The 24,921-nt window shown below is 44.3% G+C and overlaps 1 protein-coding gene across 6 annotated transcripts in view; it reads right to left on the bottom strand.

The window, feature by feature from the left end:
* LOC121539147 (myelin transcription factor 1-like protein) overlaps positions 1 to 17,132 on the bottom strand; it is a 237,212-nt gene extending 220,080 nt beyond the window's left edge. For 5 of the 6 annotated variants that reach the window (XM_041847427.2, XM_041847430.2, XM_041847432.2 and 2 more), the window contains exon 1: positions 16,107 to 16,198. The gene's annotated coding sequence lies outside the window, so the exon portion shown is untranslated. Of the gene's footprint in view, positions 1 to 16,106; positions 16,199 to 16,900 lie in introns of those variants that run through there. The other variant, XM_041847428.2, reaches the window with a different exon arrangement.
* Between the last annotated feature and the right edge of the window lie 7,789 nt (positions 17,133 to 24,921).

Raw genomic sequence — 24,921 nt, 5'->3', positions numbered from 1 at the left:
GTTATTGTTTTGATCGTGTGATCAGTTAATAAATATATATTATGTTCACCTTCAACGCTGCGCATTGGTCCTCTCTCGTAGACGATCGTGACACCAACATTTCTGAAAATGGATATAAAGCGTTTTGGAATAAAACTCTTCATTTGATTCCTTAACGATAGAAGGCCAAACCAGGTTATGAAATTCTTATTTACTGGTGCCTGCCTGCCCGCCTACCTACCTGCCTGCCTGCCTGTGTGAAATAGGTCAGTGCAGCTCCTGAAATGGAACAGCCTTCTCATTGTTAATACAATCGTTGAGGGGCAATAGTTGGTGTATAGCCTACTGTGGCTCGGAAGATAGGAATGTCACTAATCCAGCTCCCATCCACTGCATTATAACCCAGTCACAGCCAGTGTAACTCATACAGATGTGTATGGTAGTGACAGATGTTTATGGTAGTGACAGATGTGTGTGGTAGTGACAGATGTGTATGGTAGTAACAGTGGTGTATGGGGTGTGGATGCGGGGTGCCCGCCAGTCCCTATGCAGGACAGGTGAGTGGTGTCCGAGGTGATGAATGCGGTGGGAGCCTGTTATGCCACGAGGTGAAAGTGTCCATTAATCACCACTCTCCTCCACTCTCCTCGCTTTCCCATTACCCTGCACGCACTCCAACAGGCCTGATTGGTTTTTAATTGGCCTGCCCGCCAGGAAATACATCATGTATTCCCCCAGCCAGGGAGGCGTGGGGCTGCTAGGGCCGCTTCCGTCCCCGAGGAGAGGAGAGGGCTGGAGAGGAGAGGATAGTGATGTGTTCTTAGACAGATTACCAATTCCAAATCAACACCTATAGCCCTATTCCCTTAGACACTTCTGGAAAAATCTCAAAGGATTGGATAGGTATTAATAATGTGGTAGCTTAATCTTGCCATCTAATAGGATTTTATGACCACTTATCCAAATTTGGTGCAGTTTGGTCTCACTCATCAGCGCATTGATTCTTAAGCCTTACAGAAACCTGTCATGAACCAATGAGGCACACTAGATCCCCCTTTCTCAGAGCATGGAAGGATCAGTATTACCTTGGATTTATCCCATCACAAAACCAGCTGAATCAAATCAAATCAAATTTTATTTGCCACATGCGCCGAATACAACAGATGTAGTCATTACCATGAAATGCTTACTTACAGCCCTTAACCAACAATGCATTTATTTTTAATAAAAAAGTTAAATAAAACAACAACATCAAAAAAGTGTTGAGAAAAAAAGAGCAGAAGTAAAATAAAATAACAGTAGGGAGGCTATATACAGGGTACCGGTGCAGAGTCAATGTGCGGGGGCACCGGCTAGTTGAGGTAGTTGAGGTAATATGTACATTAGAGTTAAACTGACTATGCATAAATAATTAACAGAGTAGCAGCAGCGTAAAAAGATGGGGTGGGGGTGAACTACGTCATTCAGTGATTGCAAGGGCACATTCATGTCTCTTCAACATCCTGCCACTGGTTTACTAGTGGACATAGTAATAAGTCAAGATCATCTTGAAAATACCCACAAGTAGCATTAGCTATAGGGAATAAAAATGAACAACATCTAAATAAAAATGGTATGGAAATGTTTAAATGAATCCTTACCACGGCCTAATCGATTTGATCCTAGTTATGAATCATCATAAGCATCGACCTCCTCCATCCTCCATCATTTTGGACGATGTACAGTATATATAGTATATAAATACATTCCTGAGTGTGCATCAGAGAGAGACTGTGTCATGGGCATGCTCTGAGGAAAACTAGCTAGCTGGGCTGTAAGCCTCTTTAGCTGTCTCCACAGGGGGGGTAGTGTGATCCTCTCCTGGGCCCCTGGGTGGCCTGGGGTTAACACGCTCTACAGGGAGGAACACCCTCGACCAGGGGGCTTATTCATCAACTCCCAAACAGACAGACACACTGTCATGTGACCATACAATTCTGCCTTGTCCGTGTCAGACAGGCTATCATGCTAGTGTTAGCCCACAGTCATGCCATCCCACTTTAATAGAGTAACATTTTCACACAGTAAAACTAGCAGACTTATAACTCTCTATATTTGCACACAGTCATGCTAATATACTTATAACTCTCTATATTTGCACACAGTCATGCTAATATACTTATAACTCTCTATATCTGTACACGGTCATGCTAGCAGGCTTATAACTCTCTATATTTGCACAGTCATGCTTGCAGACTTATAACGCTCTATATTTCCATAATGTCATGCTAGCAGACTTATAACGCTCAATAGTACACAGTCATGCTAGCCGCATCCATCGAGACTGGCTAGCTAGCTATCGTGTTGCAGGTCTGGTTTTGGTAGTGGTCGGGTGAGGTTGTGTCTTCTCTAGCGGGAGGTAGGCTTGGCTTCTTATATGGTGTCGAGTAAAGCTTAAACCATGTATTTAGATTGTAGGTAGGTATTGTAGTTAGGTATTGTAGGTATTGTAGGTAGTTTATCTAGGTAGTTATTGTAGGTTATTGTAGGTAATTATTGTAGGTAATTATTTTAGGTAAGTATTGTATTCGGCTGAGCCCGGTGAAGCACGAGGCTAGCTAACCCACCTGGACCAATAAAGCTAGCTAGCTAGCGGGTAGCTACTGGTAACTATTAGCAACTGTGGATAGTTGTTTCCAATGTTATTTCACGCTTAAGAGTACCTGTAATTATGCCAGCTAGCTACCTACCATTCAGCTGTTTTTCTAACCTCATTATCTGAAGCGTTAACGTTAGGTAGTTAGTAGCTACTGTACTCGAAATGTAGCTAGCTTGTTTCTACCTGGATAGCTAACTAAACAATAGCTGGAACGATCTAGCTGTAATATTTGGAGACGCTTTCTCTCCGTTGGGAAAGATGCGAACTGGCTGAATCGATTTAGTGGCTAGCTTTGCACTTAACTGGCTAACAGTAGCTACTAAGGGTATGTTATAACCTACATTTATTTTTGTTTTGTTTTTACATACTGGTAACACGAGTCGTTCAAGGGAATTCGGGACATGGGTGACTAGTTACCGTTAGCTTGGCTCTCTCTGTGTGTTTCGTGCCGTCGTAGGAGGGGTGGTTCGTTGGCAGAGAGCAATGGCTAGCTAGCATGCTAACTATTCTAGCTAACTAACTGGCTGAATAAGTTGACGACGTACTCACTCAAACTGTCAAAACTAACCCAAAACTTTACACAATGTTAGACACGGACACGAATGATCTGTTTGGCGTGTTAACACACTGGTTTGTTGTAACAGAGTATTGGTGCTAAACCGTGTTATTGGAGGCTGGCATGCTAGTTGGCTATGGCGTCATAGGATTCGGTGCCCTGGACGGTTTTCACGGAAGAATACTGTACCAAGTTAGCTAGCTGAATAAACTAAGTTAGAGTATATTCCTAGAAAACATTGAACCGCTGTAGTTTACAACAATTATAATTTCTAAAGTGGAAGTTGGGAGAGTTATATTTGAGTGTTTCAGTGAAACGTAAGTGAGGGAGGCCCCGCTCTCTTGCTTTCCCAGATGTTTAGTTCATTTCATTCCGATCTCCTTTGCATTATTGAAGCCTTTTTCTGTAGCCTGTCAACTATGTGTCTGTCTATCCCTGTTCTCTCCTCTCTGCACAGGCCATACAAACGCTTCACACCGCGTGGCTGCTGCCACTCTAATCTGGTGGTCCCTGTGCGCATGACCCACGTGGAGTTCCAGGTCTCCGGCAGCCTCTGGAACTGCCGTTCTTCGGCCAAAAAGGCAGAGTTAATCTCAGCCTATGCTACCCTCCAGTCCCACGACTTCTTGGCGCTGATGGAAACATGGATTACCACAGAAAACACTGCTACTCCTACTGCTCTTTCCTTGTCTGACCATGTGTTCTCGCATACCCTGAGAGCTTCTGGTCAGCGCGGCGGTGGCACAGGAATCCTTATCTCTCCCAAGTGGACATTCTCTCTTTTTCCCCTGACCCATCTGTCTATCTCCTCATTTTAATTCCATGCTGTCACAGTCACTAGCCCATTCAAGCTTAACATCCTTGTCATTTATCGCCCTCCAGGTTCCCTTGGAGAGTTCATCAATGAGCTTGACGCTTTGATAAGTTCCTTTCCTGAGGATGGCTCACCCCTCACAGTTCTGGGTGACTTTAACCTCCCTATGTCTGCCTTTGACTCATTTCTCTCTGCCTCCTTCTTTCCACTCCTTTCCTCTTTTGACCTCACCCTCTCACCGTCCCCCCCTACTCACAAGGCAGGCAATACGCTTGACCTCATCTTTACTAGATGCTGTTCTTCTACTAATCTCACTGCAACTCCCCTCCAAGTCGCCGACCACTACTTTGTATCCTTTTCTCTCTCGCTCTCCTCCAACACTACTCCCTCTGCCCCTACTCCGGTGGTAATGTGCCATCGCAACCTTCGCTCTCTCTCTCCCGCTACTATCTCCTCTTCCATCCCATCATCTCTTCCCTCTGCTAAATCCTTCTCCCTCCGGTCTCCTGATTCTGCCTCCTCAACCCTCCTCTCCTCCCTTTCTGCATCTTTTGACTCTCTATGTCCCCTATCCTCCCGGCTGGCTCGGTCCTCCCCTCCTGCTCCGTGGCTTGACGACTCGTTGCGAGCTCACAGAAGAGGGCTCCGGGCAGCCAAGGGGAAATGGAGGAAAACTAGACTCCCTGCGGACCTGTCATCTTTTCACTTCCTCCTCTCTACATTCTCTTCCTCTGTTTCCGCTGCTAAAGCCACTTTCTACCATTCTAAATGTCAAGCCTCTGCCCCTAACCCTAGGAAGCTCTTTGCCACCTTCTCCTCCCTGCTGAATCCCCTCCTCTCTTCTCCAGACCATTTCCGGAGACCTTCTCCCTTACCTCACCTCGCTCATCAACTCATCCTTGACCGCTGGCCATGTCCCTTCCATCTTCAAGAGAGCGAGAGTTGCACCCCTCCTCAAAAAACCTACACTCGATCCCTCTGATGTCAACAACTACAGGCCAGTATCCCTTCTTTATTTTCTCTCCAAAACTCTTGAGCGTGCCGTCTCTAGCCAACTCTCCTGCTATCTCTCTCAGAATTACCTTCTTGATGCAAACCAGTCAGGTTTCAAGACTGGTCATTCAACTGAGACTGCTCTTCTCTGTGTCACGGAGGCTCTCCGCACTGCTAAAGCTAACTCTCTCTCCTCTGCTCTTATCCTTCTAGACCTATCTGCTGCCTTTGATACTGTGAACCATCAGATCCTCCTCTCCACCCTCTCCGAGTTGGGCATCTCCGTCGCTGCTCACTCTTGGATTGCGTCCTACCTGACAGGTCGCTCCTACCAGGTGCCGTGGCGAGAATCTGTCTCCGCACCACGTGCTCTCACCACTGGTGTCCCCCAGGGCTCAGTTCTAGGCCCTCTCCTATTCTCTCTATACACCAAGTCACTTGGCTCTGTCATATCCTCACATGGTCTCTCCTACCATTGCTACGCACTCGACACACAATTAATTTTCTCCTTTCCCCCTTCTGATAACCAGGTGGCGAATCGCATCTCTGCATGTCTGGCAGACATATCAGTGTGGATGTCGGATGACCACCTCAAGCTGAACCTCGGCAAGACGGAGCTGCTCTTCCTCCCGGGGAAGGACTGCCCGCTCCATGATCTCGCCATCACGGTTGACAACTCCATTGTGTCCTCCTCCCAGACTGCAAAGAACGTTGGCGTGACCCTGGACAATACCCTGTAGTTCTCCGCTAACATCAAAGCGGTGACCCGATCCTGCAGGTTCATGCTCTACAACATTCGCAGAGTACGACTCTACCTTACACAGAAAGCGGCACAGGTCCTAATCCAGGCACTTGTCTTCTCCCGTCTGGATTACTGCAACTCGCTGTTGGCTGGGCTCCCTGCCTGTGCCATTAAACCCCTACAACTCATCCAGAACGCTGCAGCCCGTCTGGTGTTCAACCTTCCCAAGTTCTCTCATGTCACCCCGCTCCTCCGCACACTCCACTGGCTTCCAGTTGAGGCTCGCATCTACTACAAGACCATGGTGCTTGCCTACGGAGCTGTGAGGGGAACGGCACCTCCTTACCTTCAGGATCTGATCCTACACCCAAACGAGGGCACTACGTTCAACCACCTCTGGCCTGCTAGCTCCCCTACCTCTACGGATACACAGTTCCCGCTCAACCCAGTCAAAGCTATTCGCTGCTCTGGCACCCCAATGGTGGAACAAGCTCCCCCACGACGCCAGGACAGCGGAGTCACTGACCACCTTCCGGAGACACTTGAAACCCTACCTCTTTAAGGAATACCTGGAATAGTATAAAGTAATCCTTCTTCCCCCACCCCACTGGCTATCATAAGTTGAATGCACCAATTTGTAAGTCGCTCTGGATAAGAGCGTCTGATAAATGATGTAAATGTAATTGTAAATGTGACCAAACTACCCAGCACAGAGAATAATGTTAGTGTGTGTGTGGTTATGTGACCTCCTTCTACTCACCTCAGACAAACTAACATTACCATAGTCATGCTATCCACAGCACAGCACAGACAGGCTAACTGGCATGCAGCTATATGACCCAGTAGGGTTAGCATTAATTATTTGTTACTTTTATTTCATATTATTTTATGTTGTATTTTTTTGTGATTTTTTTTTGGTATTCTTTCTTAAAACTGCATTGTTGGTTAAGGGCTTGTAAGTAAGCATTTCACTGTAAGGTCTACACCTGTTGTATTTGGCGCATGTGACAAATACAATTTGATTTGATTTGATTTGATGTATGGAATTCCCATGGGGCCTTTTACTGCTCATTCATTAGTCTGCTTAGGGGTGGGGGACATGCTACTCACACGCAAGCCTGGAGATCCTTCAACACACACACATGCACGCACTTGCACACACACACACGCACGCACAAACACACTCCCCTATTCCAACTAACACACACACGCTACGGTGTAAAAGATTAATATCTTGGACATGTGTTTCAGTTTCAACCCACTAGAGTGATGCAGTCGTTATTGTAGAGATATAGAACTACTTCTCCAGCTGACAGGAATATAAGTATAGAAATTGTTAGGTTATTCTGTGCAGATGTTGTTTTGTAAGAAATCATTAAAGAAAGTTTCATTTTTATAGCACTATTACACTCTTCCGACGATAGCGGACCTTTAATCAACAAAACCTATTATTGTATCCAGGCTAGCCAACAGCACTTAATCAACAAAACCAATGTAATTATCTAGAAAAAAATAGATATCAATAGTATTTAAATGCCTAAATGGATTGTTGGAAATGGATTAAAAACAAACTTGCTTAATGACTTTTTATACCAAACAAATGTATTGTGATAAAAACCTTAACACTTTCATGTCCTGTAACTGTACAGTAATGTTGCCAAAATTACCCAGTATGTTTTGAAATCCCACCAGTAATCGATTTTCTCAAATTAAATTAAAGTGTATTTGTCACATGCTTTGTAAACAACAGGTGTAGACTAACAGTGAAATGCTTACTTACGGGCCCTTTCCAACAATGCAGAGAGAAAAAATAGAAACAATGGAAGAAGAATAACACAAGGAATAAATACACAATGAGTAACGATAAGTTGGCTATATACACAGGGTACGTGTTCAGGGGTACGAGGTAATTGAGGTAGATATGTACATATAGGTAGGGATAAAGTGACTAGGCAACAGGATAGATAATAAACAGTAGCAGCAGCGTATGTGATGAGTCAAAAGAGTTAGTGCAAAAAGGGTCAATGCAGATAGTCCGGGTAGCTATTGGTTAGCTTGTCACGGATTCAGCCGAGGCTGCTCCTCCTCCTTGCTCGGGCAGGCTTCGGCATTCGTCGTCCCCGGAGTACTAGCTGCTGCCGATCTATGTTTCGGTGTTTGTCTTGTTTGGTCTTTATTGTTTACACCTGTTTCCCATTATGTTGTATTGCGTTCCCTTTATCACCCTCTGTTTCTCATTGTGTATTGTGCGTAATTGTTTTTCGTCTTTTCGGCAGTTGCCCATGTGTGCGGGTTGTATTGTTCTTCTCTGTATGAGGTTGCCTTTTGTACTTTGGATTTGCACTGTATCCAGTAAAGTATCTGCCAGTAGCTTGGTGTCCTGCCCTTGACTTCGCCTACCGCATACACGTCGCATTGACATAGCTACTTAACTAACTATTTAGGAGTCTTATGGCTTGGGGGTAAAAGCTGTTCAGGGTCCTGTTGGTTCCAGACTTGGTGCATCAGTACCGATTTCTGTGCGGTAGCAGAGAGAACAGTCTATGACTTGGGTGGTGGGAGTCTTTGACAATATTTAGGGCCTTCCTCTGACATCGCCTGCTATAGAGGTCCGGGATGGCAGGGAGCTCAGCCCCAGTGATGTACTGGGCCATACGCACTACCCTCTGTAGCGCCATGCGGTCGAATGCCAAGCAGTTGCCATACCAAGCGTTAATGGAGCCATTCAAGATGCTCTACATGGTGCAGATATAGAACATTTTGAGGATCTGAGGGCCCATGCCAAATCTTTTCAGTCTCCTGAGGGGAAGAGGTGTTGCCGTGCCTTCTTCACAACTATGTTGGTGTACAGTTGAAGTCGGAAGTTTACATACACTTAGGTTGGAGTAATTAAAACTTGTTTTTCAACCACTCCACACATTTCTTGTTAACAAACTATTGTTTTGGCAAGTCGGTTAAGACATCTACTTTGTGCATGACACAAGTAATTTTTCCAACAATTGTTTATAGACAGATTATTTCACTTATAATTAACTGTATCACAATTCCAGTGGGTTAGTTTACATACACTAAGTTGACTGTGCCTTTAAACAGCTTGGAAAATTCCAGAAAATGATGTCATGGCTTTAGAAGCTTCTGATAGGCTAATTGACATCACTTGAGTCAATTGGAGGTGTACCTGTAGATGTATTTCAAGGCCTACCTTCAAACTCAGTGCCTCTTTGCTTGACATCATGGGAAAATCAAGACCTCAGAAAAGAAATTGTAGTCTGGTTCATCCTTGGGAGCAATTTCCAAACGCCTGAAGGTACCTTGTTCATCTGTACAAACAATAGTACGCAAGTATAAACACCATGGGACCACGCAGCCGTCATACCGCTCAGGAAGGAAAAGCGTTCTGTCTCCTAGAGATGAACGTACTTTGGTGCGAAAAGTGCAAATCAATCCCAGAACAACAGCAAAGGACCTTGTGAAGATGCTGGAGGGAACAGGACAAAAGTATCTATATCCACAGTAAAACATGGCATCATGAGGAAGGAAAATTATGTGGATATATTGAAGCAACATCTCAAGACATCAGTCAGGAAGTTAAAGCTTGGTTGCAAATGGGTCTTCCAAATGGACAATAACCCCAAGCATACTTCCAAAGTTGTGGCAAAATGGCTTAAGGACAACAAAGTCAAGGTATTGGAGTGGCCATCACAAAGCCTTGACCTCAATCCTATAGAACATTTGTGGCCAGAACTGAAAAAGTGTGTGCGAGCAAGGAGGATTACAAACCTGACACAGTTAAACCAGCTCTGTCAGGAGGAATGGGCAAAATTCACCCAACTTATTGTGGGAAGCTTGTGGAAGGCTACCCAAAATGTTTGACCCAAGTTAAACAATTTAAAGACAATGCTACCAAATACTAATTGAGTGTATGTACATTTCTGACCCACTGGGAATGTTATGAAATAAATAAAAGTTGAAATAAATCATTCTCTCTACTATTATTCTGACATTTCACATTCTTAAAATAAAGTGGTGATCCTAATTGACCTAAGGCAGGGAATTTTTACTAGGATTAAATGTCAGGAATTGTGAAAAACTGAGTTTAAATGTATTTGGCTAAGGTGTATGTAAACTTCTGACTTCAACTGTATGTGGACCATGATAATTCTTTAGTGATGTGGACACCGAGGAACTTGAAGCTCCCGATACGCTCCACTACAGCCCCGTTGATGTGGATGGGGTCCACGGTCAGCTCCTTTGTCTTGCTGACGTTGAGGGAGAGGTTGTTGTCCTGGACCAGCACCACACTGACCTCCTCCCTATAGGCTGTATCATCGTCGTTGGTGATCAGGCCAACCACTGTCGTGTCGTCAGCAAATGTAATGATGGTGTTGGAGTCGTACGCGGCCACGCAGTCGTGGGTGAATAGGGAGTACAGGAGTGGACTAAACACGCACCCCTGAGGGGCCCCATGTTGAAGGTCAGTGTGGCGGATGTGTTGTTGCCTACCCTCAACACCTCGGGGCGACCGAGGTACTTATTGAGCACAGAAAGCACAGAGAGAGAATCTGGCTGCACATTTTAATTCACAAACACAATAGATAAAACACCAGGTAAAAAACCTAGGTGTTATTTTAAATTCTGAACTCAATTTCAAATCACACATTAGGAATGTGACCAAGATAGCTTTTTACCACCTGAGGAACATTGCCAAGGTGCAGCAATTTTAAGATTCTTCTATTGGTTTTGAAATCAATCCCCGATTGTGCACCCCAATACATGTCAGACCTGCTTTTAATTATGTACCCTGTAGGTCCTTCAGGTCCTCTGACCCTGGCATTTTAACTATCCCAAAACCTAGGACCAACAGAGGCATACGTTGGTTATTATGCCCCCAGCCTCTGGAATAGCCAGTCAGAGAACCAGAGGGGGGACGAAACTGTGGACATATTTAAAAGAGATCTTAAAACACACCTTTTTAGATTTGCTTTTCTTTAGGGTGATTTTTCTTCTTATGTTTGTTGTGTAGTAAATATTTCAGTTTTTATTATCATTGTTTTTATTATTATTTATTCCTGTGAAGCACATTGCATTGTATTCCATGTCTGAAATGTGCTGTATAAATAAAGTTTGATTTGATTTGATGTCCAGGATCCAATTGCAGAGGGGGGTGTTCAGTCCCAGGGTCCTGAGCTTAGTGATGAGCATGGAGCGAACTATGGTGTTGAACGCTGAGCTATAGTCAATGAACAGCATTCTCACGTAGGTGTTCCTGTTGTCCAGGTGGGAGAGGGCAGTGTGGAGTGCAATAGAGATTGCGTCATCTGTGGATCTGTTGGGGCGTTATGCGAATTGCATTGGGTCCATAGTGTCTGGGATGATGGTGTTGATGTGAGCCATGTCCAGCCTTTCAAAGCATTTCATGGCTACAATGAGGGCTACGGTTCGACAGTCATTTAGACAGGTTACCTTGGCATTCATGGGCACAGAGACTATGGTGGTCTGCTTAAAACATGTACTGTAGATATTACAGACTGTGTCAGGGAGGGGTTGAAAATGTCAGTGAAGTCACTTGCCAGCTGGTCAGCGCAGTACGCATCCTGGTGAATGTTCACCTGTTTAATGGTCTTACTACGGAGAGCGAGATCACATAGTTGTTCAGAACAGCTGTTGCTCTCATGTATGGTTCAGTGTTACTTGCCTCGAAGCGAGCATAGAAGGAATATAGCTTGTCTGGTAGGCTCGCATCACTGGGCAGCTCGTGGCTGGGTTTCCCTTTGTAATCCGTGATAGCTCTGACACATCCAACGAGCGTCAGAGTCGCGTAGTAGGATTCAATCTTATTCCTGTATTTATGTTTTGACTGTTTGATGGCTCGCCGGAGGTCATAGCGGGATTTCTTATAAGCATCCAGAGTAGTGTTGCCTGTAATCCATGGTTTCTGGTTGGGATATGTACCTACGGTCACTGTGGGGATGACGTTGTCGATGCACTTTTAACGAAGCCAGTGACTGATGTGTTATACTCCTCAATGTTATCGGATGAATACTGGAACATATTCCAGTCTGCTAGCGAAACATTCCTGTAGCTTAGCATCAGTTTCATCGGACCACTTCCGTATTGAGCACATCACTGGCACTTGCTGTTTGAGATTTTGCTTGTAAGCAGGAATCAGGAGGCAAGAGTTATGGTCAGATTTGCCAAATAATGGGCGAGGGAGAGATTTGTATGAGTTTCTGTGTGTGGAGTAAAGGTGATCTAGAGTTTTTTCGCCTCTAGTTGCACAGATGACATGCTGGTAAAAATGAGGTAAGATGGATTTCAGTTTCCCTGCATTAAAATCCCCGTCCACTAGGAGTGCAGCCTCTGCATGTGCATTTTCTTGTTTGCTTATGGCCCTATACAGCTCTTTGAGTGTGGTCTTAGTGCCAGCATTGGTTTGTGGTGGTAAATAGACAGCTACAAAAAATATAGATTTTTATGAGGTTTTTTAACTCAGGCGAGCAAAACCTAGAGACTTCCTTAACATTAGAGATCGCGCATCAGCTATTGTTAACAAAGACACACACCTCCCCCTTAACTTTACCCGAAGCTGCTGTTCGGTCTTGACGATGCATAAAAAAACCAGCTAGGTGTATATTATCCATGTTCTTGTTCAGCCACGACTCCGAGAAACATATTATTACAGTTCTTCAGGTCTAATTTATAGCATAGTCTCGAATGGAGCTCGTCCAGTTCGTTCGCCAAGAGAACAGAGGATAGAGGCAGTTCATTAACTCTCCAACGTAGTCTCGTCAAGGAGCCCGCTTGTTTGCTTCTCTTGCGCCGTCTCTTCCTGTTTCGATTCCCGGGGATTAGGGCCTGGTCCGGAATGAGCAGTACATCTACAGCTGCCAACTTGTTGAATTAGAAATCTTCATCAAATCGTGTTTAGTGATCGCTGTTCTGCTGTCCAGAAGCTGTTTTGGGTCATAGGAAACGATTGCAATGCACTTTTATGACTCAAAGAGTATTCAACTATAAGGTGCTTTTTGAGCTGTCCTAGCTGTGCCATTGAGGAACTAGAGCAAGCACACTTGTAGTTTTGGTTGGAACACAAGCCTGCATCCCCGCCCTCACACAATTACTGTTGTTGTTTACGCAGTCCAAAAATTGTCCATTATAAATCGCAATCTGGGACAAGTGGGCATCATTTGAAAGCTTGTTCTATTGCCAACATGACTAACTAAGTTATAAAAAACGATATTACAGGGTTAGGCTTTCACAATACAATTCAGGGAAACAGATTGTCATTTTGGTGCGCATAGAAAGGAGTCATGAGTGTATTCAGGTGCCTGTGCTGCAGCAAATTTTCTTCACAATAGACAAACATAGACTAATTCTGTTCAGAACAACCCAGGGTATGATGCCATGTCATCTTGTAACTGTACATCAAACAAAGTTGACACTGTATATGACATAAATGTTATTCTATGGAAATGTGCAGTGCACATTTGGACTCATGAGAGTTTGGCTTGCTTGTATGACATCAAAGCGGTATTTATTATAATCCTCAATGTCTCATCTTTCAAAATACATACTCATCTTTCAAAATACATACAGCATTTCCCTCATTCAGACAACAAAAACCGAAAGAAGGGTCGTTGGTGGGCGTATAACGTGAATGTCTAGAAAACCAACGATTGTTCGAATCTCATTACGGACAACTTTTGTATTTTAGCTAAAAGCAACTTTGCAACTACTTACTACTTACTACTTTTTAGCTACTTTGCAACTACTTGTTAGCTAACCCTTCCCCTAACCCTAACCTTAACCCCTTTGACCTTACTCCTAAACCTAACCTTAATCCTAACCTTATCCCAAACCTTAACCCCTAACCCTAACTCCTAGCCTAGCTAACATTAGCGTTAGCCACCTAGCAACCTAGCTAATGTTAGCCACAACCAATTGGAATTTCGTAACATATCATACATATTGGAAATTCATAACATATTGTACGTATTGCAATTCATAACATATCATACGAATTGTAATATAACATATCATATAAAATGGAGGATAGACATCCACAAATTAATACATTCCATACCAAACATATCATACTAATTTGAGCATCCCGGGTTTTCGTTTACTATGCTACGTCTACCCCTGAGTCCAGGTTGGGAGGGGGTTCCCGGGGAGCTGATCGCATGAGAGCCAGGGAGGGTGCTATCCCTCTATAATTTAATCACATTTGGCTGTCTCCCTGCACGGCAAAGCAAGTTAGGCACCGCGTTGACACACACACACATACAGAAACAGACACACACACACACTTTCTCCCGCTCTCTCCCTCTCTCTCCCTCTCTCTCTCTCTCTCCCACTCCCACTCTCTCTCTCTCTCTCTCTCTCTCTCTCTCTCTCTCTCTCTCTCTCTCTCTCTCTCTCTCTCTCTCTCTCTCTCCCCCCCCCTCTCTCTCTCTCTCTCTCTCTCTCTCTCTCTCACCCTCCTAGTAGAACACACCAACACACTCATGATAAGCAAGACATTTCCTTCTTCATCCTGCCACCAGAACATTCTACAGAGCATCCCTTCACCATACAGCTTCAGCTGGACATCATGTCAACATTCCCCTGACTCCTCCCAGTTCTGTAAAATGTGTACAGTGTGTACAGAATATTGAGTTCTACATGCCTAACGTAACCATAAGGCTATGGGAAAATACAAATTATTTAAACAAAATAATCTCTGTAAATATTCAATGTAATAATCCAGCAGCGACATGAAAACACTTTTTTTCTGGAACCCATTGGATTTCCATTTCTAAATTGCCAGATTATAGAACATTTGTAGACATAATTTGTATATTTATAATTATTCCCCCCCAAAAGACAATTGTTGTTAAAACATCTGTCTAACAAACTGAGGAGACAGGCACACAATTATTTCAGTGAATTTTTTAAAGGTCTGTTTTCTTCACTCAGAGAAACATGTTGCAATGCCTCAGCCTTCTGCTCTGTGCCATGGTACCATGGTGCCACCCACCAGTGGCACGACAATGGGCCTCAGGATCTCATCACGGTAAATTGCCATCGATAAAATTAAATTGTGTTCGTTGTCCGTAGCTTATGCCTGCCCATACCATAACCCCCCCGCCACCATGGGGCACTCTGTTCACAACGTTGACATCAGCAAACCGCTCGCCCACACGTCTGCCATCTGCCCGGTACAGTTGAAACCGGGATTCATCCGTGAAGAGCAGACTTCTCCAGCGTGCCAGTGGCCATCGAAGGTGAGCATTTGCCCACTGAAGTCTGTTACAACGCCAAACTGCAGTCAGGTCAAGACCCTGGTGAGGACGAAGAGCATGTAGATGAGCTTCCCAGAGATGGCTTTTGACAGTTTGTGCAGAAATTCTTCGGTTGTGCCACAGTTTCATCCCGCAGGTGAAGTAGCAGGATGTGGAGGTCTTTGACTGGCGTGGTTACATGTGGTCTGCGGTTGTGAGGCCAGTTGGACGTACTGCCAAATTCTCTAAAATGATGTTGCCAATTGCATGCTCCCTCAAAACTTGAGACATTTTTGGCATTGTGTTGTTTAACAAAACTTCACATTTTAGTGTGGCCTTTTATTGTCCCCATCACAAGGTGCACCTGTGTAATGATCATGCTGTTTAATCAGCTTCTTGATATGCCACACCTGTTAGGTGGATGGATTATCTTGGCAAAGGATAAATGCTCACTAACAGGGATGTAAACAAATGTGTGCACAAAATAGAAATACGCTTTTTGTGCATATATAGACATTTCTGGGATCTTTTATTTCAGCTCATGAAACATGGGACCAACACTTTAAATGCTGCGTTTATATTTTTGTTCAGTATAGTTAGCCATGTATGTGGATTCAAAACAATGTAACAATTTGCCTCGGAAATGTCATATTTCCTTTCAATGTTAGCTGCATGCTATAAAGGAATTATAACAATGTAGAGCATTCAAAGGTTTGTCACGGCATCAAATCTCCAAAACAATATAAAACATGAATGTCAACAATATGAAAATCCAACAAAAAGTAGAAGTATTCCAGAAGGAGTTCAACACTCTACTTGCCATTCAATCAAACAACTCAGCTAAACAAAGCTTGGCATCAGAGCTTCCAAAGTAAAGCACAATATACAGTGAGTACACATTTTCTATCAAAATTCTAAATATCTATATAAGCTGAGACTCAATCATTTCCAAGGAAGGTGAATTTCTAAGCAAGTGTCATACTGCATAGTTCACTATCCTAACTTCTAACTAATATCCTCCTCCAATTTGAGCTATAACCCTCTTTTGACAATCTACTCAAACTTAACATTTACAGAAGCCAAAGCGCTCACAAGAAGATTGAAAGAGGAAGGGTACCCACCAGTCTCAGAATGCAGTCTTCTCTCAAACTTTTTTGTTATATATTTATTATTTATTATATATTTATATATCCGTCCTCTGTTCTTTCTCTTTCTTTCTTTCTTTCTTTCTTTCTTTCTTTCTTTCTTTCTTTCTTTCTTTCTTTCTTTCTTTCTTTCTTTCTTTCTTTCTTTCTTTCTTTCTTTCTTTCTTTCTTTCTTTCTTTCTTTCTTTCTTTCTTTCTTTCTTTCTCTAGTTATATTTTATCTCACTCGTTCTTTACCCCTCACACACTAACACTACTCCCTACAAACTTCATCTGTTCTCCTGTATGCAAATAATTTTGACTTGAGAGTCGGCTGGAGATGAGGGAACAAGGGAAAGAGCGAGGAGAGAGGGAAGAAATAGAAAGAGGGAGAGGGAAGGAGGAGAGGAGATAATGGTTGAAGGCAGGCAACCAATGGGCCTGGAGCTTAATGGAAAAAAGGAATGAGGGCAGCACCAATGAGGCGAAGCGGAAGGGCGAGAGAGAGATGAGGGAGGAGAGGCGGTGAAGGGAAGGATGGCGAGAGAACGCACAGCCGAGAGGAAAGAGCGAAGGAGAGATTGGAGTGGCAGAGAGAGAGAGAGAGAGAGAGAGAGAGAGAGAGAGAGAGAGAGAGAGAGAGAGAGAGAGAGAGAGAGAGAGAGAGAGGGGGGGAAAAGAAGCAGAGGATGTGCATGGCAGGGGCTAGCTACCCCAGTGAGACGGAGAGACTGCAGCAGAGGAGAGAACAGAAGAAAAGAGAGGGAGAGAAGGAAAAGTGTGTGGCTTACCGTAGTGTAGATGGCATCCTCAGACAGCCACGCAGACAGACTCCTCACCCAGCGAGACTCACACAGCACAGCACACCGTACCAAGACTGATGAAAGCCAAAAACAACAAAGGAGAAGAACACCAAGCCGCCTGGTACCCGAAAACAAGCGTGCGTCTGTGAGTGTATGTGTGTGTGAGAGTGTGTGTGAGATCATGTGCATGTGTGTGTGCGTATGTGCTGGGAAGAGAGCGAGAGAGTGTTGAGGGAGGCTAAAAATGCTCTCTCTTCTCTGTCCAAGGCTGGATTTGTTTTCTCTCTCTTTCTTTCTCTCTCTGGCTGTGTATATGTATGTATTTGAGAAGAACACATATCCCTGTTTCTCTCCCTCTCCCACAATCTAGCTCTACTGCTCTCTCTCTCTCGCTCTCGCTCTCTCTCACCTCTTTCTCTCTCTCTCTCTCTCTCGCTCTCGCTCTCTCTCACCTCTCTCTCTCTCTCTCTCTCTCTCTCTCTCTCTCTCTCTCTCTCTCTCTCTCGCTCTCTCTCACCTCTCTCTCTCTCTCTCTCGCTCTCGCTCTCGCTCTCTCTCACCTCTCTCTCACTCTCTCTCTCTCTCTCGCTCTCTCTCTCTCTCCCTCTCTCTCCCTCTCCTACATGTATTCAGGGCTGCAGACAGTCTGCTCCCAGCGTCAGTTCTTCCCACGGGCCCTAGGTCTCAGGAGGGAGGGGGAGGAGGGAGGAGGAGGAGGGAGGGGAGAGTGTGTGACATGTGGAGGGCTGTGCACTGCTGTATTTAACCTGGGAATCTACAATGTGCCCATGTATGCTCCAGGAGGAAGCCAAGATGAGCTCCTCTGGTTCAAGACACAATATGTGGCAGTGGTTCATCTGTATGGGGAACCTTGAGCAGTAAGATTGTAGAGTAGAATGGAATAGGGGAATGCTGTTGAACTGTAGTGCACACAGTTAATTAAGGCTGTTTTCCAGTCTGGGCTTTGAACTATGGTGAGCAGCAGAATGGTGGAGGAGACAAGATAAATGAGTTGGAAAGCAGGCTAGCCGTGTTCTCAGCCAACACACTGACAGCCAGGGAGTCAGGAGAACCTATTGGCTAAAACCTAGGATATATTTACAGTAAATCATGTCCTGTCGTAGAGCGCTGACATTCATAGTCACTCTTGTGTGAATGAAAAGGGAATAACAGCAAATGAATTTGCATAGTTAACCAGATATGCTAATGAGGTATGCTAATTTGGTCCCTGAGATATCATCATAATTAGATTATGAATTAGATTAATTTCGTGCCGGACAGAGGTGCTAATTCATTCATTTCTACTGGTGAGTTTGAACGACTTGCCAAAGTAGCGTGGAAATCCAGAGAGAAGCCTTGGGACAACAACAGAGTGGTAATACCATGGGAGAAAGTAGGCTAGATATTATTCCATTTTGGGTTTTTTCAATATTTACATTGTTTATATTATAGACAATAGTTATATGAAAATACATAAATACAAGAGAAAACAAGACAGTTATTAAATGAAAATACCTCAAACTACAAAATGTGTTTCTCTTTGAGTATAGCCTATGTATGACAGAAAATATTGGCAAAATTCTGTTTTGATCCCCAAAATAACAAGAAACAAATCATGCTATATGAAGCCACATTTACTAGAACCAACAAACAGAGAGCTTTCTTTAGTAATGCTGCCAGGCTAGCAGTGAGTGAGTCGAGGTATGATAAGTACTCCAGTGGATTTGGATATGGGATGCCCTGAGGGGGCTCAATATTAACCATTTCAAATTCCTATTTGGGTATGTTAATGCCAATCTAGCACAATTAATTTACTTTGCATTCAGGGGTCATAAACAAACAAACAAAAGGGAGATAGGAAAAAATGTAGGTATTTTTGAAGATAATTAGTTTTACTTAAATAATAAGATATTTGGACCCTCAAGTTTTTTTTGTTGGACAAAAAAAGACTGAAAAGTGACCAGGAAATCGGCTCAAATTAATTTATGAAATCTGTTCCAAAGTATTCCCATACATAAATACATAGTTTTTGTCAAATACTATATCTGTTTGGGTTGCAGTGTACAAATGGCTGAATGTAGTTGGGGACCGCTGCATTAAAGCAACCAAAAACATATTTTCATTTTCAACCCTTTTCCTTTGCTCTGGAGGCTAGTGAACACATCACGTTGAGAAGAGTTTGCCTCTGCCGAATCCTCAATAACAGGATGTTCCGGTTTTCAGGGGAAATGGAACGAGAGCCTGTGACGCGACTTTTGCTTTTGGACATTATCAAGGCGACACTCCATCTTAACTCCTCCTCCACATTTACTGGATTGGTTGAACAGTGCAGAAGAGAACCTCCCCCGACAGTTTTTTTTTCTTCTCATCAAGACCAGTATGTAGGGGATCTAGTTTCAGGCATTTATTTTACGCCTGCTAAGTTAGGTTAGAGGAGAGTTAAACAGCATCTTTTCATTGAGTTGTGTGTTTTGATTAATAGATTGTGTGCTTTGCTGTTATATATGGAGATCCCTCTGCATTTCAGTATTCCTCGGTACAGTAGTAAGCTATACAGTAGGTCCTTCTCACGTCGCCTCAGACACCGAGAGCGCTGGGCGCATAGACTGGAGACGACGGTAATTGGCAGGGGTGCTGGACAGCTCGCGGACAGCTCCCAGTCCTGAAAAGGACAGACAGGAAGATGGGGGAGAAACCAGCGAGATGTCACCACGTCAAACTCTAGCCGCGAGATTGTAAGAGGCGAACAAGAGAGAAATAGTGGGCAGCACACACATGAGAGGTGGGAGACAGCTATTGACTGGGTGAGGCAAGTAATGGACAGTCAAACCACGGACCAGTAGATTGCACACGCACAAAGGCATCTGGACCCAAATCCCTCCCGTAATCACGTTAATTAGATTAATCAGCAAATTAGCAGCAGTCAAATGTCAGAACGCCCACGGAAAGCCGAGGCAAAGTAATTAATGGAGCCGAGTGAAGGTACAGTTGAAGTCGGAAGTTTACATACACTTAGGTTGGAGTCATTAAAACTCGTTTTTCAACCACTCCACAGATTTCTTGTTAACAAACTATAGTTTTGGCAAGTCGGTTAGGACATCTACTTTGTGCATGACACAAGTAACTTTTCCAACAATTGTTTACAGACAGATTATTTAACTTATAATTCACTGTATCACAATTCCAGTGGGTCAGAAGTTTACATACACTAAGTTGACCGTGCCTTTAAACAGCTTGAAAAATTCCAGAAAATTATGTCATGGCTTTAGAAGCTTCTGATAGGCTAATTGATATCATTTGAGTCAATTGGAGGTGTACCTGTGAATGTATTTCAAGGCCTACCTTCAAACTCAGTGCCTCTTTGCTTGAAATCATGGGAATATCAAAAGAAATCAGCCAAGACCTCAGAAATAAAATTGTAGACCTCCACAAGTCTGGTTCATCCTTGGGAGCAATATCCAAATGCCTGAATGTACCACGTTAATCTGTACAAACAATAGTACACAAGTATAAACACCATGGGACCACGAAGCCGTCATACCACTCAGGAAGGAGAAGCATTCTGTCTCCTAGAGATGAACGTACTTTGGTGCGAAAAGTGCAAATCAATCCCAGAACAACAGCAAAGGACCTTGTGAAGATGCTGGAGGCAACAGGTACAAAAGTATATATATCCACAGTAAAACAAGTCCTATATCGACATAACCTGAAAGGCCGCTTAGCAAGGAAGAAGCCACTGCTCCAAAACCGCCATAAAAAAGCCAGACTACAGTTTGCAACTGCACATGGGGACAAAGATCGTACTTTTTGGAGAAATGTCCTCTGGTCTGATGAAACAAAAATATAACTATTTGACCATATTGACCATCGTTATGTTTGGAGGAAAAAGGGGGTTGCTTGCAAGCCGAAGAACACCATCCCAACCGTGAAGCACGGGGATGGCAGCATCATGCTGTGGGGGTGCTTTGCTACAGGAGGGACTGGTGCACTTCACAAAATAGTTGACATCATGAGGAAGGAAAATTATGTGGATATATTGAAGCAACATCTCAAGACATCAGTCAGGGAGTTAAAGCTTGGTCGCAAATGGGTCTTCCAAATGGACAATGACCCCAAGCATACTTCCAAAGTTGTGGCAAAATGGCTTAAGGACAACAAAGTCAAGGTATTGGAGTGGCCATCACAAAGCCCTGACCTCAATCCTATAGAATATTTGTGGGCAGAACTGAAAAAGTGTGTGCGAGCAAGGAGGCCTACAAACCTGACTCAGTTACACCAGCTCTGTCAGGAGGAATGGGCCAAAATTCACCCAACTTATTGTGGGAAGCTTGTGGAAGGCTACCCGAAACGTTTGACCCAAGTTAAACTATTTAAAGGCAATGCTACCAAATACTAATTGAGTGTATGTAAACTTCTGACCCACTGGGAATGTGATGAAAGAAATAAAAGCTTAAATAAATCATTCTCTCTACTATTATTCTGACATTTCACATTCTTAAAATAAAGTGGTGATCCTAACTGACATAAGACAGTGAATCTTTACTAGGATTAAATGTCAGGAATTGTGAAAAACTGAGTTTAAATGTATTTGGCTAAGGTGTATGTAAACTTCCGACTTCAACTGTATAAGGAGGCGGACCGGCTGGAGAGGTGTCTAAGATGCCAAAGGACTGGACAGGAGGATTGTTGACAGTTGCAACTGGTTTTATTTTTATTTTCAAGCAAAGGTAAATGGCTTTGTACAGTGCCAGAATCCCCAAAATGAATACACTTCAAATAACTAGTCCAAACATAATTATAGCGAATAGAATGCACATCACGATGAGTACACAGCTCAGCTTCTGATCTACAAATGCAGTTAGCAACCAGATATTCACACGTGTTGTTTGTTCTGTTACAGCTTGCTGTGTGTCTTCCGCGGGCTTCCAAAACCTCGCGCATACGGCGCTCTGCTGCACATTACACACTGGTGCTCAATAATCAATTTAATAGTACCTTGTATTTCGTGATCATATCTAATACAGTAGATGGTGATGGGAATGAGAACAGTCACATTTCCTCCCTCTTCTGAAGACGGAGAATGCGGCCTGTAGTCACATCTTGCAGGTCCACTACATCTGAGCATCCCATCCACTTAGGAGCCTTCAAGGATGTGGGACAGGAAGTCCGCTACTTGGTTTGCAGATCCTGGCCTCTAGTGAACAGTGAAACGAAAGGGCTGCATCTCCTGGTACCACCTGGTGATTCAGTTGTTAAAGTTTCTCATATTGTGGAGCCACTGCAAAGCTCTATGGTCAGTCTCTAACACAAACTCTCTTTCCAGCAGATAGTACTTCAAAGAATCAAGAGCCCACTTAATGGCTAGGCAATCCATTTCAACAGTCGAGTACCTAGTCTCATCCTCAAGCATCTTGCGACTGATGAAAACAATGGGCTTCAGCTCACCTTCATCCTCTTGCAGTAGGACGGCCCCCAGTCCTACCCCGGACACATCCGTTTGCAGCATGAAGGGTTGTTTCGAAGTCTGTCCTTACACAGCACCTCCTTCAGGTCATGAAAAGCCCTTCTGGTCTCCTCGGTCCAGACCAGCTTGGTTGGGCCATCTTCCTTGGTCAAGTCTGTCAAAACAGCAGCTCAGGAGGACATGTGAGGGACAAACTTCCTGTACCAGCCCACTAACCTCATAAATGGCTGTTTATTGGTAGTTGGAAGGGTAAAAGAACGAATAGCATCCACCTTACCCATCTATGGACGGATGGCACCCTCTCCAATGACAAACCTGAGGTACTCCCGCTTGGCAAAGACACACTTATTGGGGCTGATATTGAGGCCCCCCGCCTTCTGGATTTGCTGGAGTACCTGCTGTAGGTGATAGAAATTGTCTTCCCAGGTCTAGCTAAAGATCACCATGTCCTCAAGGTATGCAGCCGCAAAACCCTGGGTGTCATGGAGTACCTAGTCCATCAATCGCTGAAAGGTCGCTGGCGCCCCCTGGAGCCCAAACACCATCACCGTCAACTGGAAGACCTCCATCGGCGTCCTGAAAGCTGTGAGCTCCTTTGCCTCATCCGACAGTGGGACCTTCCAGTACCTGTTACTCATATCCAACATGGAGATTAACCTCGCCTTCCCCATCTGTTCGTTCAGGTCATCGATACATGGCATGGGATATTGGTCAACTTTGGTGAGCTCATTCAACCCCTGGAAGTCCATGCAGAATCTGATGGTCCCGTCCTTCTTGGGGACGAGAAATGTTGGGCTAGACCACTCACTAAATGACCTTTCGATCACTCCCAGTCGCTTCATGACCTCCAACTCCTGCCGCAGCACTGCGAGGAGTCTCTCTGGTAGCATTTTGGCCATACCAGAGCCTTGTCCTTCAGGTAGATTTTGTGCTGGACAAGAGGGGTGTACCCAGGTGTCTCCTGGAAAAGCTCTGGGACTCACCAAGCAGCTCTTGCTGGTGAGGAGTGAGGTGTGATAGCTCTATGGGAGGTGGTGTGCTGATGGTCGTGAAGTATTGTTCAGCCGTATCTTCTTCCTCTCACACTGCACGGACAAACAGCTGGTTCTTTACTGCCTCATCTCTGGACTTGAACTCTTTCAAAAGGTTGATGTGAAACTTTTGCACTTTCCTCCCTCTTTCTGGCATGTGGATCTCATATGTCAGAGGTGCTACCTTGCGTGTGACCTCATATGGACCATGCCATTTGGCCAGCAGCTTGCGCTCATGTGTGGGGAGCAACAGCAACACCTGCTGATCTGACTCAAAACTTCTGTCCCTTGCTTTGCAGTCATACCATGTTTTCTGTCTCTTCTAGGCTCTCCTCATGCTGTCCTGGGTAAGTGCGGTCATCTGCTCCAGCCTCTCTCTCATCTAAAGCTCATACTCCAATACATTCTTGCTCCCACCTCTTGGTCCTTCCAAGCTCTCCTTGAGCATGACCAGTAGGCCACTCACTGGATGACCGTAGAGAAGTTCAAAGGTAGAGAAAAAAATGGTGGCTTGTGGCACTTCTCTGTATGCAAAGAGCAGGTACGGCAGCCACTGGTCCCAGTCATTTCCTGCTTGAAAGATAAACTTGCGTAACATGCTCTTCAGGGTCTGGTTGAAGGGCTCAACCAAACCATCTGTTTGCGAATGATAGGGTGTGGTCTTTATAACCTTGATCCCTAACAGCCTGTACACCTGTCTGAGCAGTTCTGAGAGGAAATTGGTACCTGTTCTGTGAGGACTTCCCTAGGCATGCCTACTCATGAGAATAACTGGATGAGGCAATTAGCAACCTGTCTAGCCTTAATGTTTCTCAGGGGAAAGCTTCAGGTTACTTGGTGGCATAATCACAAATTACCAGTATGTATCTGTTCCCACTCTTAGTCCTGTCTAGAGGGCCCACTATGTTCATACCTATCCTCTCAAATGGGTTGTCCACTAGGGGTATAGACTGGAAGTTGGCAGGTGGAACTCTTCTTCCTAAGGTAAGCTGACACTCAGTGAATGTTTTACAGAACTCTTTGACCTCTGCATCTTGCAGCACCCATGTACATGGCTTGAGATCCTGTCTAGGGTCTTCTTGCTGCCTAGATGCCCTGCCCATGACACTGCATGTCCTAGGGCAGTCTGTCTCAAGGATGCTGGCACTGTCAAGGCTTCTACACCATTCTTGACCTGATACAGGATGCCCTTCCCAAGGATAAACTTCCCCTCTGCTGAGCTATCTGCGCTCCCCTGCTTGGCCTCATCAATTACAAAGGCTTTCTCAAACCATGGCTTTAAGCTAGTGGCATCTTGCTGCGACTTGGCAATATTTTCTGGAATGGTCATGTCTAACCCTGGCTCTGAAAGAAGTAAAGGAACCTGGACCTCACTCACTGTGCTGCCTTTCAATTTGTACCTTCTCTTTTCCTTCCTGGACTTCCGAGACTTCCCTGGCTTAGCCTCAATCTTCTAATCATGAAACAGTAACTTTCTGAGGGCTTCCCTAGCACTCTGAGACCTTGTGGCAACA

The sequence above is a fragment of the Coregonus clupeaformis genome, chromosome 25, assembly GCF_020615455.1.
Source record: "Coregonus clupeaformis isolate EN_2021a chromosome 25, ASM2061545v1, whole genome shotgun sequence".
Classification (NCBI taxonomy): Eukaryota; Metazoa; Chordata; class Actinopteri; order Salmoniformes; family Salmonidae; genus Coregonus; species Coregonus clupeaformis.
Note: the sequence above shows the minus strand (reverse complement) of the source record. Positions and strands in the feature narration are given on the sequence as shown.